Source organism: Varroa jacobsoni, unplaced genomic scaffold (genome assembly GCF_002532875.2).
Source record: "Varroa jacobsoni isolate VJ856 unplaced genomic scaffold, vjacob_1.0 scaffold_921, whole genome shotgun sequence".
NCBI classification, from domain to species: domain Eukaryota; kingdom Metazoa; phylum Arthropoda; class Arachnida; order Mesostigmata; family Varroidae; genus Varroa; species Varroa jacobsoni.
Genome location: NW_019213823.1, coordinates 129,820 through 147,487, shown reverse-complemented (window position 1 = coordinate 147,487; position 17,668 = coordinate 129,820). Strand labels below are relative to the sequence as shown.

Sequence of the window (17,668 nt, the reverse complement as noted above, 5' to 3'; positions counted from 1 at the left end):
TTGACGCTTTGCGCCCTTCGATAATACCTCTCGTTTTGGACGTTGCACCTTGTCCTCCAGATCAGGCTGAAGCTGCTTAAAACATCCAGATGCTTCCAAGTGAGCCGCCTGCCATGTATGTGCATGTGCGCGTATCTATGTATCTAACTATGGATCTAAGCGTCTGTCTGTCTGTTTGTTTGTCTGTGTTTATCTATCTAGTAAACTCAACTCTGTGTCGACATTAGACCCAGGAGCTTTGCTTGCAGGCGAACTAGCGGGTCTACAAGCATTCCGTTTTTCGCGTTTAGCCATTGCAGTCCGTCGGCACCCGCCCGTATACGGTAGAGCGTTTGGCCTGGGGGGCGCTGTTATCGTTGTTTATCCGAACGGGTCCCTCTCCTAGGGGCCTTTCTCTTCCTCCCTAAATGAAGGGAAGGGTATCATTTCCTACTCGAAGGACTTCGGAGCGGTTTGGCGGGGTAGCGAAAGCTTGCAAGCGGCGAGCCGCTCGCTCTTCCGAAACCATCTATACTGTCCAGCGGCCAACAGAGAACACAAAACGACTACTAGTAACAGCAGCCAGGCTCCACCAACTGCTGTGGCGATCTACAAGAAAGCTGAGTGTGAGAACCGTTTCGGTCGTGTTTTATCTGTTGTGCGCATCTGTGGTGATCGTTGCAGTGTTCGATCCGATGCCATAGTCAGTTCTGTTACTGGAGTGGTGGTAAAACAAGGTTATTGTTCTGGTACGATACAATGAAGGCAAACCTTCCTCCCGGCGTTATTTAGCAGTTTGTGCGCCTGTTTCTCGTAGCGATGAGGTACAGACTACAGGCGAAGGAAGAAACCGGTCTAGGTTCACTGAGGAATGAGATTTCGTCGTGAGCAAGAGTCCGACTGTGCAAAGGTGCTACAACTGGAGTCATCGAGGTGAATTTTCGTTGTGCCATGATAGAGATGCTATTCTGCTGTACCGTGGAGTAGAGGGTGAACACTAAGCTATTGCCTCTGTTTCATACGCCTTAAATCATCGTGCTCCCAGTGATAATTTGCCATTGACCGAAAGCAGACAATAACGCTAATCGGCCGATCGTCTGTTACATTTGTGTGCGGATACATTTTGTTGATATGTTAGTGTGTGTGCTCCAACTTCTTTTTTCAGCTTCTACACCTGGATACATCACACATACATTGTCACCGTTGTATACGAACAATAAGGATATTGCTTAAGGATTATTTAACGTGGACACATTTGGTGTTTGCGTTTCTGTTAAATACGCAATCATGGTGAGTACGAAGCGACTGATTTGTGCTGACCAGGTCAAGGTGTCGGACAAGCCTACTGAAATGATTTAGGAATGATAGGTACGACACTGAAAAAATGGTCTGGTAGCTTACAGATCAAATATTTTCGTTCGGCAATAAGGCCACAGTAGACCATAAGTTTCTTGTAACATGAAAAAAGTCACTTGACGAAACGTGTAAAAAAAAATAAGGCTGTACCCGCTACACGTTGCGATCGCAAACGACGAAAGCGCGAAATGTCGATTTTTAATCTCCGCATCTGCTCGCATCTCGGCTGCGATAAAAAGTAGAAATAATACTGATGCTGCCCACCCAAGATTCTATACGGACTAACAATATATTGGTGAGATGGTTAGAAGTGACTGAACGTGTCTAAATCACAAAACCAACATATATAGTTAGTTGCATGATTGTTAGTAACCTTATTCTTCTTCACGTGTATTTATGATGAAGTAAACTTAAATAAGTTAAATTTCCTTCGAATCAAAATTGTGTAGATTACAAATCGTAGATATATCGTTTGCAGATACAAACGCCAGCTCAAAGCTAAAATTTTCATCGAAACTAGCAAATGTGCTAGGACTCGTTTCGGAAACGGGTAAAGCAAACGAAATCTATTTCAATATCGTCTACTTTCATTGACGGGCTGCGTCGAAAAGTGTATATACTCATGGAAATATTACGTTCGACGTAGGCTGATGGATAGCATATTGTACACAATATTAGAAGCGAATTCGTTGAAAAGGCCCACATAGATTCAAAGCGGTCTGTCATGAACGAAATTAGTAATGGCTGTTTGTCGCAGCCGGTCTCTCTATGGTTGGAAGCTAGCGATCATCGTAAAAAAAGGAGCCTCGTGTAGAAACAATGTTTCTCTATGCACAAAAAACACAGCTTATTCCTGCTGTGTGACACGCATTGTTAGTCTATGATTGCCGTAGAACATTATGGCCGATTGTTTACGACTACAAAATTATCCATAATCAGATATGTACGTAACTTCTAGCACGTTAGTGAATACTCAATGGCAACGATGATCTTAAATATGTGCTCTCTACTGCTCTCTATGCTAAATGGTGATAATTAAATGTAGAAGCATTATAAAAACTGCTCACAAGTGACTGTCCCGTTTTACCTTGGGAGCGGGTAATTATGACGAATTTACAAATTGATAAAAATGCAGGCCGTATCATGATTCCTAGTGAAGCAATTCTAGACGATACTATGCCTTTTTGCGTGTTAACAATACTGAAACCTGGCCTTATTATTGATACTTAAGCTAAAACACTTCTTCATATATTAAGCTTAGTAATTTCAGAGAATAGAATACTTACCTTGCTGGCTGTGGTGCGTGACCCTTAATTTCGAACACACGTTATTGCTGCTTGAATAAATTCGAAATCGCTGTTATACGAACGAACCAAGGAAAAGAGAAAAACCGTAAGTTGCAGCTAGAGGGATTATTATGTATATAAGAAAGAAAACAAAAACGGATTTAAGCTTTATCGGTATCCTTGACGTAGATAGAATTGAAGTTCAATTGATGTCGACGGCGCGTCGTGGAGTAGGCAGCGGATTATAAAACACACTTATCAATTTATTGTAGAAACAGATCAAAGCTGAATAGTTAAGTAAAATCAATGAACATCTATGAGAAACAACCGTACTTCATGCTGACAACTTCATTGTGAAACAACAAGCGTCAAATTGTAGATTGTGTCACGAAGGAACATTCAGACCCATTAGAATCTAGTGCGTCCGGCTTATAACTAACTTTCTGTAGGGGTCGCTAATGTTAAAGACTTTGTTTAGAGGAATCATCTTCTAGCCGGCCTTTATTTAGACTAAATGATGATCATATAATTGTTGGCTTTTCTTCGTGGGAAAAGATAACGTGTTTACTGCTCCCGCTGATTGCTTAGCCACCCTGGTTTCTTATCAGTATGTGAAAGTGACTTAGTCAGAAATGCGCCGCTTTATATTTAAGCGTGCTCTATCGTCACATTATTGATATACATTGGTTTTAAGCCCAATAATGGTAGAGGAGAAATTCTTCCAGATTTTGTGTAAAATCATAATCGGTGAAACTACCAGCTTCGGTAGGTTAACTTTTTGAGCATATTCAATGTCTCTATTATTATCCTAAAGGGACCCATAGTTCAACTGATTGTTCATTTAAGGACACATTGCGTCTCGAGGGGCGAACACAAATGCAAAGAAACCGTAACAGTGAGCATCAAAGGACTTGCACTAATTGCGTCTACGTTCATCTTGTGATAAGGTAAAGAGAGTGAAGGTTCTTCGCTTAGTCACAGAGCTGCAATGCTCATAAAGAACCAGGAAGGTGCTGGACTTGCCAAGAAAAAAACAGTCCAGCTTTGACGGTTGGGAGGAAAAGGCGTCGAGGATTGTGAAAGGGCTTTTGGATTAACAAGAAGTTCGGGTTGAGGAACGAGAAATAAGCGTATGTCTGTGAATACTGAGAGTATGTCTGTGTGTATGTGTACGTTCTGAGGAGTAACAAATGTGTACACTTGAGGCAAAGGCCGAAAGTTCTTTCCCAACGCTTTTCCCAAGTCCTTTCATCTTGCATAGAATAGCGCCGTGCTGCTCTCCCTTTCCCCATCTGCACGACTGAAAAATATCCAGCTAAAACCACGTACTGAATCCACAACGCTGTAGCTTGGAGTGGTCTTTGTTGGTACCTACCTCTTTCAGGATTTGAAGTAAAACTGGCACGAAACGACCGGAAGAGCGACAACTTCTCCCTGACCCGCATTGCTGAAGGGGGCACAAATGAGGACGTAGTCCAGCAAGCGCTTCGGGGTTGTAGACGCAACGTAGTCTGTCTCTCAGAGCAAAATGAGTATCCAGTTCGCGCCGTAACCAATGAGAACGTCGGCGTGAACTAATACTAGCCTCCCCGACTACTCGATTCCAACTGCGAGCTTCCGTGTATACATTATATTCGTGCATCTTTTATCTATTACCACTAATTCAGTATGATAGCCCAGGTTGACGGCAGCAAAGGCTCGAAAATAAACTTTGAAGGTTCCGCGGACTCTAGTCCAGCTACCGCATGCAGTTCCGCCGCCCTTATTCAGCAACCAGGACTTTTCCACTTTGCTGCCACCGGTTGTTAATGGCTTTTTGCAAGTAATGCGTTTAATCGGGTCGACGTAGATGGAATTACCAGACCTCTGCAGCTAGCCAGAGCCATAGCGAGAAGACCGGCTTTTTCGTCGTCACTTTCTCGGCTGGCTAGAAACAAAAGGCGACTACCCTTAAGGATCAAGTAAACACGGAGTGCGGAGATATGGCGACGTCAGATACGAATCAGTGGTTTGGCTGGTTACTATATATATATCAAGTGAACAAGGCGTGAGAGTAAGAAAATACTATAGCCTTACGCAGAAGAGAAGCGGCCATAAAAGATGACATATATGTATAGTCCGCGTAAATAGTAACGACAAAACATCTATAATACGAATCCCTCGAACAGATATAGCTCCTGCAATTTGGTCAGTGCCGTATTTTTCAGTATCTGTTTGCAGTGGAAGGTTCACCATGTTGATGTTAATGAATTTACGCGTACACAGTCCTGAAGCTTGCATCATCATACGTTGATGGGAGTTGGACTTCCTGGACAAGTAAACGAAGGCCGGCTAAAACGTAACGTTACCTAAGTTACTTATGTGTTATAGTAATATTTTAAGTATAAGTTATCATCACTTCGTGAAAGAATCGTTGAAATTTCGTATGCTAACTGTCGTATAGCTATAATAGTAAAGATAGTCGCGTTATACATATGGTTCCGTATTTTCGTTTGCACGGATCGTGCAACAAGTTGTCTGTCAACAAGTATACGGGGTCAGATACCCACTTTTAATGCGTGAACGATGTCGTTTTAAAAATCGCCCTTAATAACGAAAATATAACTTTTTCCACTATCTCAAGACTCTTAAGCATGTTCTCTGCTTACCTCGACTATGAGAAAGTCGTGACACTAGGTCATTGGAAAGATCGCGAAAGTGTATCCTTTTTACGCTAGTTTATCCAAGAGTTACCCTTAAAATTATAATTCTGAACTGTTTAAATAAATCTGGATTTTTTGGTTTCAACTGTACAACACTTTTTGTATAAATTTACCAATAAGCTTCCAATGCTCTATCCTACAAAAACAAGAGTAATTGGATATGCTAGTAGACGAAGAGTTCCATCAAAGTTAAACGGATAAGGAATAGAGCTTTTGTGCTTTCACTAATCCCTAAAAATGCTCCGCTTGATCCCCGGGGGGTAGGAGGTATTTAGTTGGTTGGCCGGACTAATCCTTGCTTCTTAAGATCGCTTAGTCTGTCGTCCTGGGTACCGTCGAGTGCGTGTGACATATATGCTAGAGATAAAGCAATCCGTAGTAAACTATAAAAATAGGTACCAAGATAACTTGCATAGCAGTTACGACTGTTTACACCCCAAGAACATACATAGGTTTTTCAATAATATTGATGATGGAATATTAGGCTACTGTGCTATTATATAATATAACACAAATACTTAATTATCACCATTTAATTGAGCAATATATCAAATAACCGTCCTCAGTTAAGAACACAACTTGGTTACTAGGCGCAGTCTTAGCTTTAACAAGTTACTGTAAAAGTTACCACAGACAAAAATTAGCCAAGTTTTTTTTTAGTTGTGAAAACAGCGGCTTGAGAAAAAAGTTTAAACGTTTACGTTTGTTGCGAGCCAAAAAATAATCACTCACTGTTTACGCTGACAGTTTTTTTTCTACGAGTGTTTTCTCTACAGCCACTAATTGTTCCGCAACAAAGTGAGTTCGGTATCGACGTTAGCACTGCTGAATATTTCCGCTCGGTTTATCGACTACAACCCTAACTGTTCTCAATTTTTTTGCCAAAATTTAAAAAACTATAATTTTGAAAGGAAGGTAAAATGTTAGATTATTTTTTGCATAGTTTTGTACTAAAAAAACCTGGACTGCTGTCGTCATTATTTGCACGCCTCTAAATCAAGAGCTACATCGAGTTCAAAAGCTTAATTGCAAACAACTATCTGTCAAGGTACTAATGGTCATCCAAACGTAATCCCCACTCGTCAGATTTGTTCAGAATATGATTCGATACGAAAAACGCAGTTTATAATCGTGAAATTTGGGTATGTGTATCCCCCTAGCACTGTTGGAGCTGTGACTAGGTCATTTTTTCCATTCGAGGTCGCCGATCTGCCCTTACTGTGCACGACGATGGTGCGTGCAAAGTGGTCTCGTCTAGTGGCCTATCCTTAACACACACATGTCTAACATATGGTATTGTGCTGCACGCCAATGGTTTTACGGATGGATCAGTTTTGATTTTGCTAGTTTTGGGTTTCGGAGCTTTTCAACATTTCTTGACGGCAGCCAACAAGTGAACAGACGGGATCTGGTCTATTGACAGTTTTGGCTTTACTGTGCTGGGCTGACCATCCCGGCCGGAGCAACCGTCTTCTCTATATCCACGCTTAAACACAGATGCGTTTGCTCATCCATCTTCAACGAGCTCAATTTGCCCGTTTTGGTTTTGCTGCTCTCTATGAAACGAAGACGATGAGGATGAGTGGCTAAATCAAGTCGAAAATTCAGCGATCTGGTGACACCCCACTCCGTACCCGTTTGTATATATGGCAACTATACCGGTTCGATCGGTCAATCAGTGGACGATAGTAGTAAGGGTCCTAAGTTAGAGGAATTGGACAGGGACGAAAATCAAAGGCAAAACAAAAGTTACGAATGTGGATACGGTATAGGTACTGAAGCTAGTGTAGGCTGCGAGGTCCGTAAGAATCGACCCCACTTTTGTCCCTCAACTCTGTCAGCTTCCAAAGCCATAGTCAAAGCTCACCAGACTATTGATTGACGGACTGGCTAAATGGCGAATCGAGACGAGAAACAGTACCAGCAGCTGCATTTGATTCATACATGAATAGGAGTATGACACGATACTTGCCTGTTGACTCTGGCAATTAAGTTGCGCATGAGCTGAGTGCCCCAAATGCGTGCGTAAGCGTGGCTATATCTTAATACGTGGAGACGTTAGTTTGTCTATTTCCTTTATTCGTGCTGTCAGTGCCTTCATGCCTTTATTCCGATCTCCTCCTATATTCTCTCATGCACGCATTTTACGTTATTCTGTCTACCTGCCGCCTACAATATGCATGAGTGTGTATACCCGATACTTGAACGAATAAGTAAACGAACGGCAGAGATGAGCATATTATATGCGCGTGAGCTAAAGATTCAGCGGGCTTTAGCTTCTACTGTGGCCTACATCTCGGTTTGGCAGTTGCAAAGAATGGCCGTCGCTTCAAATATTGTATGTGTCGTTGGGTGAATAGCATTTGTCGAGAAACTGGAGTTCGGGAGCAGGGTCTTTGTGGGGTTTTAAGAGGGGGTGCGAGATGAAAATCTTCGTGATAGAAAAGAAAAAAAATCGAGTGCAAGAAACAGACGAAAAAGGGAGGCCGGGTGTTCATTCGGAAAATATCTGTCCAATATCTCGTTGCTAGCAGCCACATCGCCATCGCCAGCCGAATCAGCACAAACAAACGGCGTTAAAAACACGCGAGAACCGACGGGGAAAAGCAGACGACCGGCGTTAACCAACGTTCCTCGCAGTATTTGGTTTCTATTGTCATTGTTAGGTGGTGGCCTACTGTTCCGCGCTAGAGCTAGACGGAAAAGCTTCCAAGCGCGGCCTCCGGGTTTTACAGGACGGCCGCTGCCGTCGTCAGCTGCCCGGCTGCTTCATCCGGCCAAGCCGTCGCATTGATTCTATAGCATTGCCTATCTCCCGAATTCAGTCTTCCGATTGACTCGAGAAGTAGCACGACTCACAGAAACAGAAGTGTCGAAAGCTTTTGTAGGTAAACAACTGACGATCAAATTTACCGTGGCAGTGTGAAACTAGGAACCTCTACCCTGATGGACTGCCCTACAAAATCCTGGCCTGGTAGTTCCAATGGAGTCCCCACGGTCGCAGCGTCAGCAGGAGCCTTAGAAATCCACTATTCCATACGCATGTGAGTGCGCGATATCTCAGTTCAATTTGCTTCCGGGGGACGATTTTTGTATAGTGCGTATCTGTGTGTGCTTACAAATCAACGCATATGTACAAAGCGTAAAAAGGATATAGAAGGAAAATAAGAAATAGACGAGAAGAAAGAGAGAGATAATTGAAGCATTTTCACACCTAGCTCGTATATGTCATCCACTTGTCTTCAGACCAACCGAACATTTTCAATAAATTCTTAGATATCAAAATTTATTTTTTCTTGCTGGGGCTGCATTGGTCTATTTGAAGAGAAAAAAGTAGGTACAGTCGAACGAATCTCAAAAGAGATCATAGAGGAGCACAAATATGTATATTCCGATTTACTTTTATTTTGAACATAATTCATATATCATTCCTTCTAAAAACCTCTCAAACGATACGTATCGCTTGAAGAATTTCTTATATCATTGAGGAAAAAAGATGAATTCCGCGCTAAACAATTTCTGTTTGTCCCGTAATCTTCAATGTAATTTCGGGTGAATCGTCTCGTTCACTTTTTCTATTTTCCTGCTGAAATCCCATCATTCGTATTTTGTGGCCTGAGCAGCCAACCAGTTTGACGCTTCTCAGTATCCTAAATGAACGCTTCATTACTCGTAGTTGACCTCGGGATCGTGATGCCAGTACTGGTAGATTCGGATCTGAGCGAAAAGAAGGAGAAGAAAATGGGTCTTTGTGTCGAGCGTCCTAAAGGAGTTCGTCGTACCGCTTCTAAGTACTACATTACTTTTATCTTGGATAGGACAACATACGCTCGGTTTATTCACACGGCAGGAAGCCAACGGACGACTCATTCTATCATATTATTCTACTACGGAGCAGAGCTTTCTCCCGAACAGTAGCCGCACTGGCAGTGATGGTGCTACATTGAGGACATACTAGAGATCGTTGTCTAGTTACCTTTTAAACGTGCAAAAAGGGGCCTACGAATAGCTGTTGGTTGGTCCGTGATTTTCTAGCAAAGGCGTAACGCATAACAGTCTCGGTATCTCATCAAATTCGCAACTTCCGGCAGAAAGGCATGAGCAAGAAGAATATTTGGGAGTATCTTTTACTCCTAGTTTCCACTATGTAAGACCACGTTCTTTTTTTGTGTATGTCCATCGTTTTTAAATGAGGACTTGTCAATCAACATTCTCAGCTTTTCCAGTTCTAGCTTCTAGCTCACGCTATTGCTTAATGTCGCATTTCTTCACTTCTTTTACAGTATTACGTAGTATAGGTAATGCATTAGACATCGTGGATTGACTGCCGATGCCGCACCGAGCATTCGTGTAAGGCCAATGGTTGAAATGCCGCTAGTTATTGTGTTGTGCTGGAAACAGCTAGCGTTGTGTCGGGAAGTTGCAGGGCTACAATCCATTGTGGCGATGCTGAATGGAACCGGAGCAATTGCACGCGGAAAGGAAAGAATGCGCATCCTTTATGTTCGCCAAAGCCCCTTACTCTTCCCATGGCCATCAGGAGCGTGATCGATGACTTCGGGCCCACCGTTGTCCTGCGTTGTGCTAAAGGCCGGCGTCTCGCCTTGACCATGCTTCGCACCAGTAATCTTTTCTGGCAAAATCAGCCCCATATATGGCCAAGACAGGTAGCTAAGTACACACAACAGCCAATGGGTTGTCAAGTTAGAGAGGGCTAAGAAAACAGTAAATTATTCGTCTAGTCAACAACGGCCCAGGTCCAATGACCGCTGCAGAAAACCTGCTGTCGCTTTCACCCGCAGCCTTTCTGACCTCAAAGGGATTTATTCTGTTGAGACGAGTCTCAGGCCAATCAGAATCCTGTTTGCTGAAACTAGCTCCCATTCAAACAGCGTTTTACAATACTTGGTAGCTGCATTTATCCTCTCAAATAGAATGCATAAATAGCCCGTTACGTGAAGTGTGACAGAATTAATATTATGATAGTTGGCAACTTCGTCTGTATTATGTCCCAGCTTTGCATGTATACTGTAAAATAAAGGAGCCCATATCTATCTAAGTAGATACGGCGACCGAACAGTTTTGGGCCTCAGAATAACCGATGATGATACCCCGTAATATGTGCATTTATCGCTACCATTTTATATTAACCTACTATAAGAGGCATAAGATAATGAGTTCTGGCTCAAACAGTGCAGACGGTACTGTCTTTGTCATGAAAATTGTATCGCAGACTGTTGCTATATGATCAATTCAACGAATTACGATCTGACTATTATTCTTACTTGGGTCGCGTGACTCTGTTTTATCAGATGATGAGTGCATTGATATTAGAGAATCCATTGAATCTTGCGAAATCTTTAGAATATTACTTCTATATTGCTAGCGACCATAAGCAAAGAATATGAACCGCGTGACGACGATCTGTTCAATACCGCTGTGAGTGGCAGCTTTGTATCAACCAATTGTACGTCCTTAAAGTTGCCAGCAAAAACCGTCTCGGTCGAAAGCGAAGTCCCTTATAGAAAAACGTTTTACTTTAATCGCAGCGGATGACAACGGCTAAACGAGTATATCAATGAAGTACTTACTGTTGGTTAGAAAATAGAACTCACTGGTTCTTTGGGTAATCTTAAATGCCACTCTATCTATCTGTGAACGTACTGTATATATATATATATATATATATATATATATATATATATTCAACGAGCTGTCTATTTCCTAAAGAAACATAGAAGACCGGCAACGGACGAATGACAATTAGGACTACATCGTATCTGATCTGCATGAAACAGGCACGAGATGCATACGTCGTCTGATGATTGTTTTACAGACTCAACATACATTCGAAACGATACTCATATAGAAAATCCCAATGGTGCATCGTATCCGGGAAGTCCATTAGGGATGGCAAAACGGTGTAAAGGTTCTATATGTCCGAAATGTCGGTCCACCAGACTTCAATGACGAAATCGAATCAGTGAAGCATCTTTTTAAATTAATTAATAACGTTTCGAAATTTGAATGATGTTATTAGCGGCGAAATAACTCATTATACACGTGTACGATTTTGTCTGTGCACGTTGTATCGGTTCTTATCTAGCCTGAGTTGTTAGGCTACAGCTGATGGCACATGTGTCTAAGTCAATATTAGTCCGCGTCACCCACCTACAAACACTGATGCTGTTTTTAAGTAACATATTCGCCGTAATACTAAATAAAGAGTCCACCCGTTTTACCGAACTACAGAATACCGAAGCTCTGCGTCATTGGCTCATAAACCATTAGACGTAACAGTGAATTTTATTTTTAGCTCTAACCTTATAGCGGTCTCTCATAAAACACAGCTTATTCTAAGTGATTATTAGTGGTAAACGCGCGTCAAGCTAAATTGGTCATATTCCAAAAAAAAATTCACTGGCCACCTGCACGGCAGTTTCAACGTAGGTGGTTCTATATTGCGCGACAAACTACTAGTGTATATATACTAACAATTTACAGGTCATAGATTTATAAGGCAGATTAAAGGGTCGAAAATTACATTGTTTTCCTGCCGATTCGGTTCTAATGTGTGCGAAGATTGGCCCATTATGTCCTGTCATCATCCTAGAACATTTGTCCGGTGTTTATTGCTATTACTTCAGTCCTGAAATTGGTTGTTGCGGAAATAAAGCGTCAATGTCCCCGACAATGAATTATTCAGGTTCAATTAGGGCCTATCGAAATCAAAAGCACATGCTACTTCAAGCGGATGTTTTAAATTAATAGGTTTTCCATAAATCGTATAAAGATTCATCTGAGCGATTTTGAAGTGGCAAGGCCATATCGAAATGTGAGCAAATAAAGCTACGTGAAAGATTTTCACCTAGCTCCTTTGGATTGGAAATGATTAACGAGTGACGCTTGTCGAGACAAGATGAGCCTGCGTCCAAGATAAGGCGGTACGAAACGCGGATAACCTATTTCGCCCCAAGAGATGGATATATGCTTCAGATCAGCAGTGACCAACTATTTATCTTATTTGGACTAGCGTTAGAAAGAGCGAAATGGGTACCTAGGAGATTCCAGGTATATTTATTTGTGACCTATTCAAATGACCTAAATCCGTCGAGTTGACAAAGTAATAAGAGTTTATCTATGCCGTTAATAGTTGTTTTAAATTTTGAAATTTTTTACACCTTGGCAATTTATAAAACGTTACAATGTAGACTTATGTGAGAAATGATAGTCATACAAGATATTCCATTCTGTAAAATCAACGTTTCCTAGCGCATAAAATCTTCTGTCTCACCGACGAAGCTGAATCAACGAGTTCACTTAATACTAAATGATTGTTGATAAAGGTATAAGTTTCTACGTCGATCGATTAAAGACCGTTATGATATTAAGATAGTTGACAAATTTTGTTTTTCTCTGTTGGTTAGCAATAGTTTTCATAGGGATTTTTACGAAAGCCCTGCTAACTAGCGACGACTGCCGTTAATCAGGGTCAACTCAGGGTATAGCATGTCTAACCGATATTATCTTTATACCGATCCTTACCCAACGAAGTGCGCGTAGGAGTTCTATATGCATATAACAACAATAGAATCGAACTCTTCGTTTGATATTTCCTTGCATTTTAATAAGGCAAATGATACAAATATATCTATTTGATCTCAAATTAAATACTCCAGTGAAACATAATTATGTATAAAAAAAAAAAACACAAATGGGTCAAGCACCTAGTTACCTGTACATCACAACGATCGTTTGATGTCTTTACTGAATGAGATGTAAATAAATTCAAGTGCTTCTCATTTATGTGAGCTCTTTGCCCAGAATTTTCAACTATCGTTTTAACAGTGGTATCAACCGAGTATCAGTTGCTTGATGCTAAATCGACGGTATGAGTGGTGGGGTCCGACGGTCATATAATACAACATACGACAAACGAATGTTAGCCGGTAAGCGGTCGGTCGAACGAACTAACTTATGCGGGTTTTTGTCGGCATAGTTTCCGCGGATTAATCAGTAGAGGGGTCCTGCCTTCTGCCCCAATCTCAGGGCTAAAGGCAAGAAACCGAGCCGGCAGACGAAGCCGCAGGAGGATCGCCAACTAAACTGGGTCAAATTGCATAGCGCACGGTGGAAGTGAGGGTTTGACACAAACTGGACTAGTTCTGGGTTGCATTCATTGATTGAGTTCGCGCAAGGAATGCGCTCGCGAAAAGATTTGAAGCTGCGAGGAGACAGCAAGAGGACGATGGAAATAGCGACCCGCCTCGCATTAATCCGTACAAATGCTTCTATGGCCATTGGTCTGTGCTTTGCCGGCAAAGATGTTCAACGTTTTTTCCGGGAAGTTTTACGTTGCGTGATAGTTCACTTTCATTAACTGTAGCAAACGCGCCCTCGAATTTTCCGCTATGCAGTTATAGTGCTACAAACTGGGAGAAGAAATATACAGAGGTTCCCTCAGGACCCCTCTATTAAATGTAATATGTGTATAAGAAAATATATTACTTTCGCTAGAAAAACATTTATCTTGTTGCAAACATCAAACTAGACCCAGGAAAAGCTTTGCTTTATAAAGGACACGCATACGTAAGTGAAAAAAAAATTGACACCCTTTATGTGAGCTTATATAAAATCGAACGATAAAAGTATAAAATGAAGCAATAAACGTTAAATATGACGTTCTTGCGTTTACTACTGACAAATAACTCATGCCTACTAGTGATAAGGCAAGGTTAAACGTTACGTATTTTGTTGTTTTTTATTGTTCTGTAGGACTCAATCGGTTCCGGCACATGTCGGTCTAGCACTATAAAAATAGGTCAAAGCTTTTGAGCGCGTACCGTTAAAGCTATTAGTGAATGACTTACGTTTACTACCGTTGAAGAAAAAACAGCTTCCTTTCTAACCGATTGCCTTACCTCTATAAGTCGACAAACGACTAGCGCTATTTAGGCTATTGCTCATTTTTAAAGGTTAATATCGCATTGGCTATACTCATGCCTTGTTTAAAGTATCTTATGTAACATGAAATAATCATCGTAGGTTAGCTGCAAGACCACGCCGTGAAATATAATCTAGAGAGTGACAGGCAAGCCAGGTTCTCGGACGGAAAATTTACTACAATCCAACTCTTGGCAACGGTACCTGATTCCGGAACCTATTTCTGTTTTTAAGCATGCTCAACAAGATGAACAAGAAGATTCAATTCATTAATTTGAATGAAGGGCTACAAGTTAATAACAAAATTGTAACTTAGATCAAAAACAATGTAAAGGAGTAAAAAATTGTTCTATCTAATTTCGGTTTCAGTAGTACAACCGCGTGCCTTTCCGCGGTTCCCCAAAGGCCTTCTCCTGGAATTGTATTTTTCAAGTTACTTGTTTAGGAACTATTAGTATTTGTAATTGTTGAATGGCTTTCAGAGCTGCTAGATTGGCAGAGTAATAGTAAAGGTTCTTTATCTAATTCAAAACAATAGAGTCATTTGCTGCAATTGTAATAATTAATTCATTTGTTATCAATTTGCCGTCACTCTCAATGATATTTTCCTATGTCCTATCAACTTTGTCTACTCCGTATCGCAAGAAATTTCCAAGTCTGGCAATGGGCGTCGTGCATGGAGCCAGCCGTCCGATGGATGCGGCGATATCGGACGTAGAACTCGAGTCTTTTGAGGCGTTCATATTGCCAAATGCGCTGTTACCAATTTAATTTGGTATATATACCAATATAGTACATAAAAAAAATTCCCGTTGGAGATCTTGCGTTAACGACTTTTCCAGGAGTGTCCATCATTGTTATAGATAACGACGATTTTGCCTTGTCGATGCGTTTCTCTGTGGAATAGCTTTGTTCGTTTTTAATCGTGGCTAAGCCGGATACAGATCCATCTCCTCTATTTTGTTATTTAACCTGTGATGCTTGTACCTGGCAAATGCGAATGGTGTAAACCAGACGGTAGCCAAATCTCGGTAATTCCGGCACCTGTCAATTAAAGGAAAGCTTAGTACCCGTTGCCGGACCACTTTGAGATATTAGCGTCATAATAACACTGAAATCACATTTAGTCACCTAAAAGCCTTGCTATTTCCAAGTTTCCATACGGTTCTCTTATCTACATTGCCTTATCTACATCGAAATGATTGTGTCCTCAAGGAGGTCCGCCAGTTGACTGATACGTTTTTAATTCGACTCGAAAAATCAATATTAATGTTTATACGAACATCTTTGTTAGACAAACACTTTTTTCCAATAGATCCACACTAGTCGAAACTGGTTAGGTTTTAGTTGTATACCTATATCTAAAATCAACATTTAGTCTCAAAGAAGCCCGGGGTCCACTCGTCAAAAACACGTTCCGCACAAAAACTACCAGATTTTCAATGCTTTAATAAAATTTACGAGTGGAGCAGAGCCACTGTATCGGTCGCGGTTTGCTACGTAGAAGAGTTCATAGTAGAAACGCGTCGTATTATCATTCTGTGTGCCTATTGCATGAATACTAGATGATCGAACAGGACGAAAGCACATTATGGCCTAAGTAAAATGTGTATAATGTCGAAACGTATGCCCAGCGAGAATCAGGACTGGAAATGCGAGGCCGTGCAGGCGCGCGAATATCGCAGTATCCAAGAGAGTCCATTGGACAGCGTAATTGTAGAACAAGTACGATAACAATCGCTACGATTATTATCTGGAGACTCGGAAACACCATGTGTATTTGAACAATTTTACCAGGATTTAATAAAGCAAGCGACACTGTGCATATACTATTCATAACCGTAACTAGGCGGTGTTCATGGTAACCTAGATAGAATATTTCCAAAAAAATCAATCCAACGTGCTTACAGAGATCAATTAGAAAGGGCCGTTTTAGCGGCAGTGAGCGTTTTAGGGCAGTGGGGCAGTGGGAGTAAACATCTCACCTGAATAATTTCGAACGTTAAGCGCTCAGTAACGGTACCTGTAGTCTGTTTGGGGGATATTCATTGTCGGCATTTCGAATCACTTGCTTTTTGGCCGTAACAAACGTATGCTAATAACATGTACATAGCCCAAACGCGAAAATTATACCTTACATAGTGGTTTATGCTGTGATTGCTGTCTACAATAAATAACAGCTCTGAACAATGGAAATTTGGTTGCGTGTTTCCATATTCGACATAACCGGCACGAGTCTATGTAGATAGGTGTAGTTGACTTAATCGTCTTAGAACTTTGTCGTCGAGGGCCATAAGAGAGCCCATCATGTAGTTAGCCTAGGTTTGTGATTGTTCTCACTCTCAAATAAACGTTGCGATGAAAAATTCGGGTCGCTTCACTTGGATTCGAACGTATGCAAATACTGTAGCTGTTAGAAGGCCGATCACTTACGCTGAGAACCTTGCGCGCTTCGTTCGAGAGTACGGTCTTTACGTCGAATGAATTTTTGCAACGATACCATTGGGTGGCGGAACAACAATAACCCTATTAATACAGCTGGCACCGATCGGCTGTAAATAGCTACTGTCACACACGCAAACTATGGTCTTCGTCTACTTACAACGGTGAGATTGTTTCAATATCACCGAATAGATCTGCTCGCTTCACCGGTTCATGTGTAGCAGACTCGGTGCTTTATTTAACCTTGATTTCTCCACATATTAAAAACATATCAATGCCAATAGGCCGTTAAGCAATCATAGCTTTTCTCCGATTTAAGATATTCGAAATCAGCTGGCCTAAATGATAAATGACTATCGTGCTTACAGATCTGCTAATGGAAGCCAGCAGTAAAAACCCTTATCGTTATTAAGGCAAAGTCGGACAAGTTATTCGACGATTTTTTTTCCTAATATGCAAAAGATTCGTTGGCAGAAGTTTCGTTTCGAAGTTTGCCGCCTTCTCAAATGTCCATTTCTTGTTTATGGTTAAAAACACCGACAATAAGATAAGAGTTTTAATAACAGAGCCAAAAGACGAATTCAGCGTTGTCACTCTAGTACTAAAAGATCACTGCTGGCATCTATTCACTAGTGGCAGTTGAAGTATTTCCGTGGTAGAAAATAAAGATAGCTTCACATTTTACTTAATAATACCAGTCGTTACTATAGTCGCGTATAAAGGGTGCTGATCGACGATGGGACGGAAGGGCATCTCATTTGGCTCACACAATCATTGTATCTGATTTTAATGTTAATTTTATGATCTTGCTGGTGGAAGACAGTACTAATGAGCATTTAATATCATTGTAGGAGTTGAACGCTTGATTGTCTTATTCGTAGATAGCGTTTTGTCTAAGTGTACGGGTTTTCGTTTCGCGGTAATCTGCTTAATGGAGTCCATACTGGTCTTAGCAAAACG

At 41.2% G+C, this 17,668-nt stretch overlaps 1 protein-coding gene across 6 annotated transcripts in view; it reads left to right on the top strand.

Annotated features, from left to right (window-relative positions):
- Positions 1 to 438: 438 nt before the first annotated feature.
- LOC111264990 (tolloid-like protein 1) overlaps positions 439 to 17,668 on the top strand; it is a 115,912-nt gene continuing 98,682 nt past the window's right edge. For 4 of the 6 annotated variants that reach the window (XR_002683190.2, XR_002683191.2, XM_022841289.2 and 1 more), the window contains exon 1: positions 446 to 1,269. The gene's annotated coding sequence lies outside the window, so the exon portion shown is untranslated. Of the gene's footprint in view, positions 1,270 to 17,668 lie in introns of all 6 variants that reach the window. The other 2 variants (XM_022841290.2, XM_022841288.2) reach the window with 2 other exon arrangements.